Source organism: Hipposideros armiger, unplaced genomic scaffold, assembly GCF_001890085.2.
Source record: "Hipposideros armiger isolate ML-2016 unplaced genomic scaffold, ASM189008v1 scaffold_188, whole genome shotgun sequence".
Taxonomy (NCBI): Eukaryota; Metazoa; Chordata; class Mammalia; order Chiroptera; family Hipposideridae; genus Hipposideros; species Hipposideros armiger.
The window spans coordinates 978,185-994,512 of NW_017731538.1; the positions used below are offsets into that span (position 1 = coordinate 978,185).

A 16,328-nucleotide genomic window follows, 5' to 3' on the forward strand; every position below is an offset into this window, starting at 1 on the left:
TCCCGCCCGCACGCGCGCACACCCTCACATCCTCGGGCCGTTTTCACGTTTTTCTCGAAGTCAGAAGTTCGGAGCGAGCGCGGGCGGGGAGAGCCGCCGGCGCCACCTTGGAGCCCGAAGCCGGCCCGATCCCCCCCCCCCTTCCCCACAGAGCCTTCCCGTCCGCCCCGGCGTCGGGGCCCCCCAAGGCCGGCCCGGGGTCTGCGCCGACTTGTGCTGCTGGCGGGGTTTCGCTCCTTCTTCTCAAAGATGAAAGAAGGCACGGTTGTCTTTGCCGCTTCTCCAGGACTGTTGCTGCCTCCGCCGCTGCTTCATTGCACATTCAAGTGGAAAATTTTCAGGAGTCAGCAGAAACATTGTGTCCAAAAAAGACTGAGTCGCAGTTACCACCAAACCCTGGAGGAGACTCTCCCTGGAAAACTTCCCTTCGGTAGGAAATACTGGGGGATTTGTTTGTTTATTGGAAGAGAAATGATCCCCAAGAAGGGGAGAAAATCAGGGTGCACTTCTAGTCTTTGTTCGTAGCAGCAACACTTGTTTTCAAAAGTCCAGAGAGGCCCGCTTTAAAGAAAGTTCAACTTCTTTGAGTTTCCTTTAAAAAAAAAAAGTATTTTTTTAAAAACTGAAGCAACATTTTAAATGAGTTGAAAACAATGGAGGGCTCACACCTCCTTTATTCTCCCACGAAAAGAAATAAAATCCAGATCATAATTTTCTTTGCTTTTTAATTCTTTCCTTTTAAAGATTTATTTAAAGTTAAATGGTGTCACTGTATAAAAATATTTATGAAACAATGAAATACCAGCCACCAGCGTTTCTCAGAAAGCTTGTTAACTTCTCAGAAGCAAGTGGCTGCCTGTGATTTGCAGAAATGAAAATTGACCTCAGTAAGCACTGGAAACTTAGAGACAGATGATGTTGCAGGAGCAGGTAATGTAAAAAGGCCGTTTTTAAAAAACAGTACCTTGGAGGAAGCCTAGACCTTGGGACAGAAAAGTCTGCAAGACCTATCAGGTTTCAAAATAGTGTTTAAAAATCTTTAAAATGCTACAGATATTGCAAAGGAGCAGAACACTATCAGTTCAGGACAACTACATGTTTCTTCCTCCTCACCTTTCGCTATGGTTGCTTCTGGAAGTTTAGGTGGTCTGATCACTTGTGTGCTAGGTGCCTGCAGGTGGTTACCTGAAGATTCCCTTCAGGAAAATGTGATCTCCTTGCATTGGTCAGAGCAGGGAGTGGGCTCCTTTTCTGCAAGCTGCTGTGGATCTTGCTTGTGTCTTATTCCAAGGGGGAGTCCGGGTGTGGGGGCGGGGGCTTCTCTGCTAGGGTACTTTGAAGAAGTGGTTGGGGAACAGACCTCAGGCTGTGCCCAGTACTTCATCCTTTCACTATTGGGTTTGTGCCCTTCTGTAAATAACAGGATCTTTGGGCCCAAACACATCTGAATGCTTATAAGGGCCAGACTTAGATCCAACTTTGGTAAGAACCTTTCCTCTTTAGGAGGAAATAGTAGAACTAATTACAAAGTGACTCAGGAAAGACAAATGGATTAGTTGAACCTTTGTCAACAGTGAGGTTTTGAATTGTTGATTTCTTTTTCAGGGAAAGGCTTATTTTTCTAATCTCACTGTTTCCATAAATGGTCACAGATATTTTTGTTTAGCATTTCTTTATATGCACAACTGTGTTGAACTCTCAGGTTTCAGGTTTTAAACAGAGTTTACCATTTTATTTGTTGTTGGTATAAAAAAAATGAACTGATAAGCTGTATCCATTACTGGTTCTTGCTGATGGTATAAAAGTGTCAATGTAGACCATTTTATTTTTACTTTAATGATAAGTATTATTTGATCCGCAGTTTTAGGGGAGTATTAGAATACCTATTCTTTCTTTCTTTTTCTCTTTTTACAAGTTTGAAACAAAACCAATGTGGCACTTTGCCTTGACAGTGAGAGTTAAAAAAATATTAGAGGAAAGAATCTTTGTTTCGAGTCCTCCTCTGTGCGATCTTTTATAAAGTAACAAATAGACCTCCATCCAGAGAATATGCCTGAAAGATTATTAGAGTTTTTCATTCTTTTCCCAAAACATAAACCAGGACATATACTTAATGAAATTTAATTTAAAGAGGGAGGGCAACCTAGCTTAGTTTTAGCCAGATTGAAATGAATTTCTCACCGAGAGGCGCTTCCTTGCATTGTGGTACTATGTGTGTCTGGGCCCCAGCAACCACACTAATTACACATAAGGGAGGGTTGGGGAGGGTACAGCCTGGGGGAAGTCAGCTTCCTGCTCCCTTTTTCTACCCCTCTTTTGATTTATACAGCAAGAATTATATATTCACACATTTACTTTGGGGATCAGCATCCCTTTTATATAGAAAAAGGACAAGCAAGTCATAAGTAAAAACAATGTTCTGTGTTTTTGTTGCTTGAGCTTCAGTCATTTATAAACAATTTTGAATTTTGCTGGCTCTGACAATACAGAACAGCAAACACGTATAAGAGGGCATTTCTTAATGGGAAATTTTGGGGAGAATATACTTGTAGTCATCTATCTGTGTCTAGATCATATTTGTTGTCATATTTTCAGTAGAAAAGTATATCATAAGAACAGTTAGAGAATGTAGATCCCAGTTGTTCGATAGGCCTTTGAAGAAATGAGCTGTGCCATTAATAATATTTTAAGGTTTCTTGCTTCAGAAATGGATTGATATCTCATACGTGGCGGCTGTACAAGAGCCTGCACATCTGTAGGATTACTCTTCTCTCTAATCTCATGTGTTATTATGTGTTAATTGTGAGCATAATTATACTGCTTGCAAATGAAAATTGTTGTGTTTTATCACTCAAAAGGTTGGTGCAAATAGCTGCATGTGTGATCTACTGTACGTAAAACAACCATGTTCACATACAGACAGTAGGTAGATAACACTTTTAAGCTTGTATTAGGCACTCTGTCTTGTCCCCAATTAAGAGATTGCAAAAGGAGTAAAAAATATTGCGGAGTGAAAGCTGTGCTTAGAGGTTGGATCTGTTTAATGATAAAACTTTTGGGGCGCGTTTTCTCCAAAGACTGAAGAATGCTGGCCAGAGCAAGTGTCCAGCTTTCTCTGTAGAACCGCAGGGAAATCAGAGCCCACCTTTTTGCTGATAAATTGCGGGCAGGGTAGCTTCCCCTTTTGAGTTTAGTGACTGGAACAGCGGAGTGCTAATTTCCTACTTCTGAACTCGGCAGGAAAAGTATGTTGAAAGCTTTTTGCCCTTTGACAAACTTAGGCTGTTGGGGACTCACCGATGGCTAGACTAATTAATCTTTTATAGTTGCATGATGTGTTTTCTTATTTTATCTGTAGAAGCCACAGATTACCCAGAGGTATTTATTTAAATTAGATCTCAAATAATGTTTGAACAATATCAGTGATATATTTTATTCTTTCATATTTACAAAGTTTGATAAAATCAAGTACTCAGGTTCATCCTAAGCACTTAAATGTTTCAGGGTTGGGCTTTTTGACAAATACCAAGTTAGACCCTCTTGTATTATAGTTACTGGTTACTCCTGAAATCAGGAAGGTTCAGAGCCCTCCCTGTTCTGGGACAGTTTCTGGAATGCTAGAATATTTGGATCTAAATATCTGGAGCATTTTTGTGTGGGTTTTTATCTTGTTTTATTTCAAAGATGTGAACTACTGAGAGTTTTTAATCTGTAACATACTCATCACAAGCTTCCTTGACCCTATCTGATATTTGAACTCACAGTTGAAATTCAGCCATTTCTTCAGATACGTTTGGGTTTTGTAGTGGTGCAGAAGACGAGAATTTCAAAATATTTATTTTTTGTTTTACTCAAAGCCAATGGGATGTTCTGAAGGGTGGGTTTTCAGGACTGAGTTCCTTATTGAGTGGCTCACTCTCAGCTCTTAGGTTCTTCTTTTGTGCACTGGCTTTTTGCATGGTTGGGAAGATTCTCAAAAAATCGTTTCCATAGTCTGGGATCCCTGGCTAACTGAAACCACTGGTCTCTCTTCTGATTGGATTGGGGGAGTAGGGGATTCCTAAGAGGCTGTCTTTCCTACTTTTATGGCAGGACAAGGCAAGGCTCCATTCTCACTGTGTTTATGTGGCCCCCTCTACTCCCCCAATTGTTTAAAATCAGTATTTACTATCCAGATGCAATGCTTTCTGCCCTTTTTTTCACATTAATTTTTAAGACTCTGTCCTGGGATTTTATTAGCAGTTTTAGTTTAAGGGACAGTGTCCAGCATTGGCAAATGGGTTTAAAAGAAAAAGTCAGCTTATTGATGAACAAGTTGACACTGTTGTTTCCAGAGGGAGATTCTGGTGGTTGCTTTTAGGCATCTGACAGGTTTAGATGTATTTGTATATTGACTGGGAATATACAACAATGACGAGTTCTGTTGTTTTTACTGATATATAAACTGAAAAACTGCTGCTAATGGTGGGAAATGTTAATTATGTGAGAACATATTGAACTTATATTCTTTGGCATGAACTTTAAAAAAAAATGCATGAACTGCGCTGCTTTTTTATAGGCACAGCTTTCTAATTATCATAATTCAGTTCAGCTCCACTCTTGGATGGAGTTCAAGTGCAATCTCAATTTAACTTGAAAGGAGTTTTTTTTTTTTTGAGAATGTATAAGAAAATTTGAAAAGTTCATCCAAGAATGCTGTCTGCTTAGGTGTGGGTAATTTGGGGGATGAAATGTGTGCCTTCATGCAATAGTTAACTAGATCTTAATATTTGGAAAGAGACTTTTTTTTTTTGACATTTCATTGCACCTATCCAAACCTACATCTTGTGCATTTTTGAATAACCAGATGTTGTTTGTTGCTGCGTTCTCTTTGAAAACCAGTGTCTTTTCTCTAATAGATAGTAAAGTTAAAAAAAAAAAGAATATTGTATTACCATCAATGATGTCTCTGCAGAGATAGGAACCTTTTTAGAGTTAGCAGAAAGTAGAAAGAAATCTTATGAATTCATTTGACAAAAATTACTACTAATCTTTTATACCAACCGAACCATTCGAAGGTGATCTCCTTATCTGGTCATCTTTACACTTTGACTTGATGGCATTTTGTGAAGGGAGTTGTCTTTGACAGCATTCGTTCCAGTGTCCTTTAAATTTCCTATGACCTTAGTGTCTTTTCAAAGAAAAAAAAGTTAATGAAGCCCAGGCACCAAATCCTCTGTGGAATCAGTTTTAATTGGAAGAAAGAACAACTTCGGCTGGACCTTCCGACTTCCGTCTGGTCTCACTTCTACTGCTCGAATGCAAAGGGAGCCCACAGAAACCAAATGACTTCATTTGCTCTGGCACTTCAGAGCCGAATTCACTTCCATGGTGGTGAAATAAAAGGAGCCAAGTGTTTTAAATAGCCACTCCCCAAGGCCCGCCCGCCTGAGTGTTTTGAGAAAAGCGCATTGTCTGCTTGCAGCTCGAGCTGGGAGCCTGCCTGCCTCACCCTCCCCCACCAGGCAGCTCCGATTCTGAAGTTGACATCTGGTTTTCTCTCTGTTCACCTGGTGTATACCCCATACATGTGCACATGTGGGGTGTGCATGCATGTGTCCTGCAGGTAAACGCGTATTTTTGACACTGAATGTGTGTGTTTGTGTGTGTGTGTGTGTGTGTGTGTGTGTGTGTGTGTGTGTGTGTGTGTGTGTGTGTGTGTGTGTGTGTGTGTGTGTGTGTGTGTGTAGTCCCTCGTGGGATAGGGGGAGACACAAAGCTAATAGTACAAAATAAAATGTAAACACAGTAGCCCTCCCGCATGCCGCTGCTGCCGGGTTTCTGTCCAGTGGTGCTTTCTGGGTAGGCGTGCCTATTGTGGCAGCAACAGGCGGCAGAAGTTGGAGCACCATATGGCGGATGTGGGCCTCAGATAAGCTGTCTGGTAATTTAGCTTATCAATAGCATTTTGATATGCTTCATTTTCAGATCACCCATCACTGTGGCTGGGGGGGATCTTGGGGGCTAACTGAATCGGAAACTATTGAAACCATTGTGAGTGATGCTTCCCTTGGTGGAATCTCTTTCAACCCTTTCTCCCTTGCTGCCTTTTCATCTGAAAGCCTTTGGAAGACAATGGTGGTTGGAGTTAGAAAGAGCTCCATCAACGGAGGGAGGGAAACGTCAGTCCTCAGCCCCCAGCCCCGTCTTGAAATCTGGGACACTTAGAAGACTTCATCAGGTATTTTCATTGAGAGAAAAACAGGAACAAAGCTCCTCAATAGCATTTCACAGGAGCAGAGCCAAGAAATTCCCATCATTCAAAATTTGTTTTTGTTTTAAATACTGGAGAGATTAGGCCGATATTTTGAGAAAAGTTTTCTGTTTTGTGCATTAAAAATATCTCCCTGATATTCTTTCATCTTTGAATTTTACCTTAATTATACAATGTAAAAATGATTGGCATCTGTATAACTGGATAGCACAGGAAGTGTTATCTGTGTTTGGAGGCAAGAAGCAGCTTCCTTTATGACTAGGAATTGTTGAAGAGGGGAATGCTTCTAGAACACCTCTACTCAGATGTCCGGTGAAGCTGAAGCAAAACTAAAATCTCTTTCTCTGTGAATTGAGGGAGGGTGTTGGGGGGCGGGGCAGGGGATGACTCTTGCCTGAGTTTCCAGAGCTAGATTTTCTGCACACAGTAGGTGTCTCAGTGGAAATTTGATGATGTGCATGACCATGTGCTTGTCAGCCATGTGAGTCTCATTCAGCAAATATTTGTGTCCCCGATATGTGCCATGCACTGGGAAAAGCCAAGGTAAGAGTGTCTGTCCCTTTCCCAGCCCACCCTCCCTGCATACATACGCTCACCTTTCCAGGCCCTTCACCATTTCCAAATGTTGACTTCCGGGTTTGTGATTCATGGTGTGTGGATCATTTTACATGGCTAATTCAGGATGGTTCTGACTCAAATCCAGGGCAGCCTCTTTCCACTCCTGCCCCAGGGATCCTCAGCCACACCAGTGGTTCCCACTTAAGCGTGTGCTTTGCAGCCTTATGGAGCTTTCTACAGCCTGGGCATCACCCCTGGAGATGGAAGAGGGCTGGGGGAAGGTGCATCATTTCTGTATTTTTGAGAGACCCCAAAGTGGTGTCTGCCTCTGATTGAGAACCAGTGCTCTAGATACTCTTAATTTTTATCCTCAGATTAAATCAGACAAACTTTGGCTATCCTTCCTAACTCTGAATGGGGTTTTTCCTCCCCTTATATTTGTGAGGCGATGTACCTGAGAATCGTTAGGGAATTTACTAAAGATGTTCTTGGTTGGTTTTAAAGATACTGCTGCACAAAAATAAGGTCTCACCCTCCTGTGCCTTAGAAGCAATAACATGAGCAGAATTACCTTCTCCATGCTTGGCACTCATCTGTTATCCCTTGGGAATGTAGCACTGGTTTCCAGATGTGCATGTCAGGCTTGCTCTCAAGGAGTATAAGGACGAATTATTGCCTGGCACCTTGCAGAGGTAGTTTTTGAGTAGTGGGGGTGCTCAGAGAGCTCCTCAGATGGTATTTCTTGACACTGCAGAGTGAGTGGGTAGGACGGGTGATCCTGACCACATCCCAGAGATGAGTCTGCTGCTGATGAACCATATGTGGCTTTTCTTTTCTTTCTTTCCCTTCTCGCTACTCTCCACCTTGGACATTTTGAAATCCAGATGCTCCCAATTTTGCACAGAACTGCTACTTGTCACTCACTGGCCATTCAAACATTTACAACAAAAGGTGATCAGCAAAAGGTGGTCAATGAATGATAAGTAAAATGCCCCTGTGAAATTTACAGGTAGGGAAACAGGCATGTAAAGGGGTCACACAATCCAGTGGGAAAATTGTATATCCCATAGTTGATGAGTTCCAAAATGCGAAGCTTTTCCATATTTGAACATGTCCTATAACCATGGCTGGCCAGGCCGTGGTCATGACCCATGATGGGGCTGCATACACTTGTCAAAGCCTGCAGAACAAAGGCAGAATGCTCTTGATGTCACCAGGATCCTTGTCTCAGAAGGTGATATGATAGTGTGTTGAAAGCATGGGTATTGATCTGTCTGAGAAGTTGTTTTAAGTGTATCTTACCCTGTTTATTTTACTTAGATTTTCCTCTTTATGTTTGCACACGGTTGACATGATTAAAAAGTTTCAATATGCATAAACTATGACTTCTAAGTGATAAGCATTCTGGGATGGTTTGTTTTGCAACAGTGTTTCTTAGAAAATCATGCTGCATCTTTCAATCAGGGGTGTCTTAGAGCTGATGAAACGTGTGCATCTCTATTCAGAGGGTTCTGGGAGAGTCTACTTTATTGACAGGGGTTGCTTTGAGGAAGTGGCTTGGGAAGGAGGAGGGGCTTTCATGTTTCTCCACATTTGTGTTTTTAGGAGCATGGGTTTCCTTATATAATACCAGCATAAATAAGTGCTCAAGACATTTCCAAAGAGCTTTGTTGCCCAGTGGTGAGGACTAAGGAAGGGTTTGCCATGTATATGATGTTGGAGTTAGGCCTTTGAAGGAAAGGGCTTTGTTTTTGTTTTTGTTGTTTTTGCCAGATGCCATTTTGGGAGTAGAGCAGGGCTAATTTGTTAAAAAACAAACAACTCCCTCCCCCCCTCCCAAATACTCTCCAGAGTAATGAACTCAACCCTGAAATAGCGATAAAGGTTTATTGCCAATCATGTAGTAATAGATCTGAAACTTGGCTGTGAGCAATTAGTTGAAAGAAGAAAAAGGGAAGGAGGGAAGCAGGAGGGAACTGGTTGACATGGGGAGTGGGAAGTTTCCTGATTCTGGTTTGGAAAAAGGCAGGCTAATACTGTAGGTTTAAAAACACAGGTTTGGGGCCGGCCGAGTGGCGCTTTGGTTAGAGCTGGCTTGGGACGCCAGCTCTGTGCAGCAGGACCCCGGTTCGGATCCCCCATGAGGGCCAGTGACGCTGTGCCCTCTACAGCTAAGATGGTGAACAACAGCTCGACCTGGAACTGGGCTGCCGTGAGTTGCCCGTGACGGCATAGGCTGCAGCGGGGCTGCAGTGGGCTGCTGTGAGCTACCGTGAGTGGCTGGTAGCCAGTGTGAGCAGCTGTCCAATGGCTGGCAACCGACTGCCTCACCTGGGAAGAGTGCAGTGATCATAATACCAACATGGGTCAGTGAAGCGATGTCCTCCACAACTAGACTGAAGAACAAAAGGACAGCAACTTGTCTGTTCCCCTTCCCCAAGTCCCCAACGCTGTTCCCTTCCCCCAATTCCCCAATAAAATCTTCAAAAAAAACCAAAACAAAACACAGGTTTGGAGTTGGACATACCTTAGTTGGACTCTTGGCTCAGCCACTCACTAGTTCTATAGCCTTGGACAAATAACTTCCTCTCTGAGCCTCGGTATCCCCTTATGGAAATTTCAATAGAATGCCTCCTGTGTGCCTGACATTAGTAAGTGTTCAGTAAAGAGCAGCTTCAAATGTTATCTTACATACCAGGTCTTCACGGATTTCCTGCCAGGTCAGCCTGGACAGGGACACTTGTGGAACACCCCGGACCAAGGCAGAGTGACTTAGAAGAGCCAGACTGCTGTTCTCAGGCACATGGACTGAAATCCAGGAGAGGCTGGAGCATCCCATAAAGTCCTGGCCCATAATCGCTTTGAACCACACTTCCCCTGTTCATAAAGTGGAGGAAATCCATCAGTAAATACATCATATTTGAGGTCATTCTTTGCCGAATTAAATGGAAATGCTTCTAAAAGTGGATAGCATGATGCGTCTTCATCCGCCCAAAAAGAAAGCTCCTCCTTAGGTTCTTGGTTGGAAGCCATACGCCTAACTTTGGGATTGGGTTCTAAAAGTTCTTCTCTAAGGTGGTTGTAAGGAACTCTTCATAGAGAAACTGTGCTTAGGACCCTGGGCCTGTTGGCAGCATCTTCGAGGAATCCCCTCTGGTGTTCTGACGGCATTAAGCTTCTGGTGGGAGAGAGAACAGGAGGTAGAGAGCAATCCCCCTAATCATGCCGCCTCCCTCCCTTGTGTTTCTTAATACCTGTTGCAGGTAGGCTGCTTAACTTCTCTGTGCCCTCAGTTTCCTCATCTGGGAAATGGGGATGACATTATCTACGTTGAAGATGTAGGAGCTGTGGTCTAGTTAAGAGCTAGCTCAGTATGCTGTAGCTGCAGGTGTGATTGCTGTTAAAAGCCAGACCATCTTGTTCCTCCAAGTGCCTATTCCAAGCTCAGGAATTACGTCTTGGCCACCTTAATCAGACTCCCTTCTTTGGACCTTGAATATGACTTAAATAATAATAATAATTAACACCCCTGTTTGAATAGTAGCTGATCCTTTTGCCAGTGTATTTGCATGTTTAAGAGGATGTTTGTTCATCCTAGATGTGTCTACTGGGGTTAGGACCCAGGTACTTTCTGGGTAGGTGAGCTGAATCCTTTTTGGAAGCTGGCAAGTAGAGACCTGTGTTTTCCGTCAGTTGCGTTAAGCTGTTCCTGCTCTGCTGACATTCCCAGCTACACTTCAGTGTGTGTCAGTGTCCCCTTGTTTTTTGACCTGGGTCATTCACAGTGACTGGTTTGAGCAGTTAAGATTGCTTTGTGTGAGCCTGGGCTGGGGACCACCTGCATTTTATGGACATCTTCTATTGTCTCAACCAGGGTGTGTAGAATTGTGTGCTAGTTATGTGTTTTCCCAGTCCTTAAGTTAAAAATTAAAGTTAAAAATTGTTGAGAGATGAGTAAACTTGTTGGGAATAGGGGCTGTTAGAGACGGCCAACTGACAGTTGAAGAGAGGAGAAAGATTTAAAAACGGTGATTCACAACCTTGTGAATCTACTAAAAGCCACTGAATTACATACAGCAGGTCCTCGAATAATGTTCTTTCTGTTCAGCCTTGTTTCAGTATAACATTTATGAGATGCCGCAGGAACTGAACTCTTGCTTATATAAATTAGCCTGTGATACGGTTGGTTTTGTTATATGTCTTTTGGCTTAACATTGCAGAATCTATTGATGGTGTTAAGTGAGAGCTTACTATACTTTAAAAGGGTGTGTTTGTATGGTATGTAGATTATATCTCATAGAAGAAATAAAACACTGAATCTCAGTTATCACACTGAACAGTGTCAGCTGTGCTCACCCCCAGCACTCCTCATGCTGTGTGTGCATTGGTTTTGCTGGTCAAGTAATTAAGATTGATCTTCAGAGCCATGACCTAGTAAGAGTTTACTGGTTGTAGTGAGGAGCCTCAAGGTATCCAATAGAAGTAGCCAATGGAAGACGTTTACTTTTTAAAGAGTGATTTCGGGGATGTAGGGGAACTCGCTCCTTAATGATAAATGTTGACTGTATTAACTGCCCATATGGCTTATACTTTAAGCAGCCCACGAACAAAATCATAAAGGATAAACTGGGAGATCATGAGGAAGAGCGACCCAGAAGGCACATGAGGCCACAAGTCAAATATTGAATCTGATTTGTAAATTGATTTAAGATGGGGGGAAAAAATCCACCCTGGAGTCAATTTATACTCCACGTTTCAGGCTCTGCTCTCCCTAGTTTTCTTCTTATTTTCTATTTGGTCTTTCTAGTTCCTGTGTCCTTTCACCAGATGCTGACTGTCTTACTTATAGTAACTGTTTGTGGCAGTTTTTATCCATTTTTATTTTCTAAAGGGTTGTCCTTTACTGTTCCTTGTGGCTGTGTAACTGTTTACCTAGAACAGGCCTGGTTTATGCTTCTTGCCTTGGCCTAATCTTTAGTAATTAGCACCCCTTTTTACTCTCAAAATGTCCCGTTTTGGATGGTAGACTACGTGGTCATTCTAATAGGAAACTGTTGAGGAAACTGACTGACTCCCTTTAATTACGCAGAATGGAGAGAAAATCTGGGCAGGAGTCCTTTGTGGTGTCCTGGTGTTGCGCTCACGACAATATTATTCTTGCAGGAGTGTCCCAGGCTGTTCTGAGACTGGAGCTGCCGTGGCGGGGAATTTCAGGGAACAACTTGTCCTATAAACCTGTGCTAGTTCAAGCCAAATTGTTTTAAACCCACTCTAAGGATCAATTCCTAACCTATTTAAAAAAAAAAAGTTCTCATCATTGTAGGCATGATTCAGCATTGGTTCATTTCCTTTTTGACCAGCAAAGTCTTATGTAGGAAGACGTTTTTCCCAGTGGAATTCTGAAAGGCCTGTTAACTGTGTGAAGTTTGGGGATTTCTGATGATATTGTAGAACCTGTGGTCTCGGTGCTCTCGACAGTCTTGGGTTTCAAACTTGCTTATCTGTGTTCCTTGGGGGAGTGGCTAATGATGTCCTAGATGTACCTGAATATACAAGGCAGGGGAACTGGAGTGGAATTTTAGGAATTTAAAAAATTTAAGTACTTTGTGATGCCACTGTTTCATTCCAGGTGGTTCTTCTGACCCTACTGTTTCATGAATCCTTTTATCCTGTGCTTTGGGCAGTGACTTGGGCAGGTGTTCAGGCCACTGCGGTGTCTTTCGTGTCTTGCTGAAATAACGGCACCTGGGATTTGCTTGTGAGAGCCTAGAGAACTGTTTTTCCTTGTTGGGGCACTTCGCTGAGAGAAGGCATTTGAGGGGTCCTCCAGGGGCTGGGATCTGTGCGTCTCCATTCCTGTGTTGAGGGAAGGCTTGGTTGGACAGCCGCCATCGGTCTCCCTGTGACCTTGGGCGAGTCACTTGAAAATCTTTGTGGATTCCCTTCCTGGGAAGATGATACTGGGCTATCAGCGCCTCTCTAGCCTGCTTTTGAGCTGAGCTTTAGATTAAAGAGATAAAATGTGAGAGCCTTAGGCAGAAAGGTCCTGGAGAATGGTGTTGTTATCTGAGTCATCCTATCCACTACCCCACACTCCCCTCCCAAAGCCAGGTTTTGTGGAGGAGGAGCAGTTTTCTGCTGAGTTCACTCCCTAACTCTCCTTTTAGTTGTACTAATTCCGGGACCACACTGAGAGATTTGGGATCAGAATGGAAGGCTGATAGGCCAGGCTCTGCCGTAAGCCCATTCCTCAACCTCACCTTATGTAAACCCAAGAGCTCCATTTGTAGTTGAGGAAAGTGAAGCTCTAAGAGGCCTAGTAAACTGCCCAAGGCCACACAGCCAGTGTGACAGGGCCAAGATCTGTGAGACTCCACAGCTGCCAGGCTAACAAAGACTGCATAGCAAGTCACCTGCCAGGTTTTATTGTGGTATTTGAGTGTATTTAAGATAGATTATGACTTTGAAACAGAGGTAGACTTCCCCTCACTTGGACTATCTACCCAGAAAATGCCAAGTGCAGAATACTTTTTTTTGTGTTCATGGTTGCCCTCTACCTTCAAACAGATGGCTAAGGTCTTAAATGCTGGCTGTGACCCATTCAAGCCTTTCCTAGGGACGCTGTCCCACCTGAGTCATTTGTCTTGAGAAGGGGCAAGATTTGCTTCTACCTTTTGGTTCAGTCCTCAAAGACTGTGGAGACCCAGTAGAACCCTTTACCTCTCAGACTGGGTGTACTAGCCTTTGAAAATAAAAGGGTAAGGCTACTATTGGGGACTGGCTTGACCCAAACTGCTCTATGGGTGTGTGTGTCGGGGGGTGAAGAAGGGGGGCAGCATAATTTGGAAACTTGGGACTGGACCTGCCTGTTTATCTGGTTTTTTCTTTGGAATGTGCTCTGTTGGCAGGCTGTCAGAATAAGTTATCCCCCTCTATCACCCCGAAGGCTTGGCTGTGGAAGTAGCCTCATGTTGGGGATAGGGTGTAGGCAGGTGACCTTGACTTCACTCCTTTTTTTTTAATTAAAGTTGGGGCCAGTGACAGAGAAGATCCCCCAGACTTCACTCCTTGATAGTGGGAGTTCTTGGGAACCTGGGAGATGAGGTGAGTGTCTCCCCCCCGCCCCCAGCCCAGGTGACTGGCTGGAAAAGATGTCTTAGGCTGTGATACGTGATGGGCAGTGGCAGGGGTGGAGGGGAGAAGGGAGTTAAGCGCTTGCTCAGAGCCCTCCGAAAAAGACACTGGCAAAGACACTGGCGGCTTTGAAATGGAGTTGCTAATGCGGTTGCTATTGGTCTTTGACATCTTAGTGAGAGGGAGTGGTGGGCTGGTTGATAACTGTCTTTTCCTCCTTTTCACTTAGTTCTGGTGACTCTGGGCTACAAGGGGTTGGGGCCACTATGGCTGGTTTCTAAGATTGTGCTCTTGTCTCCCCTCCTTCCCAGGATGCGTCCTTTCTTAGAGTCTTTCCCACTGCTCTTCTGGTACTTCTGCTTTTGGTGTTGACCTAACTCTGTATCGTTCTCTAGTGCTTGATATATTATTTAGCAAAGTAGCCTAAAAGCATGGCTTTGAAGTCAGACCCTGGTTCCACTCCCAGTTCTGCTTATTCGCTGTGATATCAGGTCAAGTATTGAATCTCTTTGGGCCTCTATTTCCTCATCTGAAAAATGAAGACAATGCTTATACTTCCTGAGTGTGAGTTTACAGTGAAATGTGATGGAATATGGTGAATGGCCCACAGTGGGCTTTTTCACTGGTCCCCTCGACCCATTCTGAAGTCTCCTGCTGCTTCTGCCCTCCAGTTCTCCATCCAAGTTCCTGAGGGTTTGTCCCAACTAGAATGAACGAGTCTGACGGAAGCTCGTTTATTTGCTTTTCCATCTTCCTCCTTTGGGTTTAATTTTAAGCTTTTCCCCAGCTTCCCCTCTTGCTGGATTTCCTGCTCTGTTGTTTTTTTCTCTCTCTCTTCAGACAGTTTCCTTTTGCTTTCATATTTTCACACACACACACACACACACACACCCTCCACTATTCATACTTTCTCCTCTGCTCTTATCACTTTGAGATTTTAGAGATCTGTCCTGCAATTCTCTAGGTTTCACCAAAAATGGTTGTCAGAAGAGCACCACTTCTTGATTCTGCTGTCCTTAACACTGGAGAGCATTGACTCGTTTGGATTATGGAGTTACCAGCCCTCTTAAAAGTTACTATTTTAAAAAGATAACTCCTTCTGATCCTAATCATGCTTGATGGACTTTGCACACATTTCATCCACTTGTCTGTCCTTGGGCAACCAACCTCTTTAACCTTTCTGAACCCCAGTTTCTTTACCTGTAAAATGAACAGAGTAATGCCTTTCTTCTGGAATATAGTGAGAACTAGCTGAGGGTTAGCGCAATGCCTGGCAGAGAAGTAGCGTCCCATCGATGTTAGTTGCTGACTGTAATTATGATTGTGATTACCATCCCCCAGTAGCCATGAATTCTAGGGCCAAGTACCTCTTCCTTGAGCATCTTTCTTGAAGGAGGGGGACAGGAACAGTGGCTACTTATTTTAGGTTTCAAAATTGTTTTAATGGGAAAATTCAGTATAGTAGAGGGTAATGAACCCCGCTGGACCTCCATCCCTTAGCTTCAGTCATCGTCAGTTTTGTTTCTTCTAAACCCCTGCCTCTTCTCCCACCAGATTATTTTGAAGCAATCCTAGATGTCATACCGTTTCATCTATAAAGTTTTTGTACATGTTTTAGAAAATATGATTCTTTAAAAAAAAAACCCCACCAAGTACACTATCATATGAACATTTTAATAATAATTCCTTAATATTAAATATCTGGTCACTGTTCAGATTGCCTTGATTGTCTCATAAATTTTTTTTCCCCACAGTTGGTTCGTTCCAGTCAGGTTCCAAACGAGAACAACAGGTTATATTTGGTTAATATGTTTCTTAAAGCTCTTTAAAGATCTCTCCTCCCTCCTTTTTTTTTTCTCTTGCAGTTGATTTGTTATAAAAACGTCATTGTTTCTCTTGTAGCGTTTCCCTCATTCTGGATTTTGCAGTTGCATTCTTCTGGTTCTGTTTATTACGTTCTACTATCCTCTGTGTTTCCTATAAATTGGAATCTAGAAGCTCGATCTGATTCAAGTTTAATTTTTTTGTTTGTTTGTTTTGTTGTTTTTTTTGACAGGAATATTTCATAACTGGTATTCTACCAGAAGGCCCTGGCCATAATGTGCAGCTGTGTCTGCTCATGATATTAGCAGCCATTGACTTGTGATCTCTGTACATACCTGTTATTTCACATGGGCTTTGTAAATTGGTAATGTTCCGATACTCTTATTCTTTCTTCATTTATTAGCTAGAATATGCTTATAGAAACTTTTTCTCATCAGTTATTTGGTTAACTTGGGGTATAGTTTATATAGGAAAGTCAGGTTTCTGGTTTTATTTTTGTTTGTGTATCATTATACAATCATAGATTTTTAGTGATTGGATGCTTTTTTTAAAATTGGGG

General features: G+C 42.8%; 1 protein-coding gene across 9 annotated transcripts in view; it reads left to right on the forward strand.

Moving 5' to 3' along the window:
* The window catches only part of TEAD1 (TEA domain transcription factor 1), a 255,672-nt gene that overhangs the window by 567 nt on the left and 238,777 nt on the right, over positions 1-16,328 (forward strand). For 6 of the 9 annotated variants that reach the window (XM_019652863.1, XM_019652866.1, XM_019652868.1 and 3 more), the window contains exon 2: positions 287-430. The exons of the other annotated variants lie outside the window; for them this stretch is intronic. The gene's annotated coding sequence lies outside the window, so the exon portion shown is untranslated. The remainder of the gene's footprint in view (positions 1-286; positions 431-16,328) is intronic. 9 annotated transcript variants of the gene reach the window in all.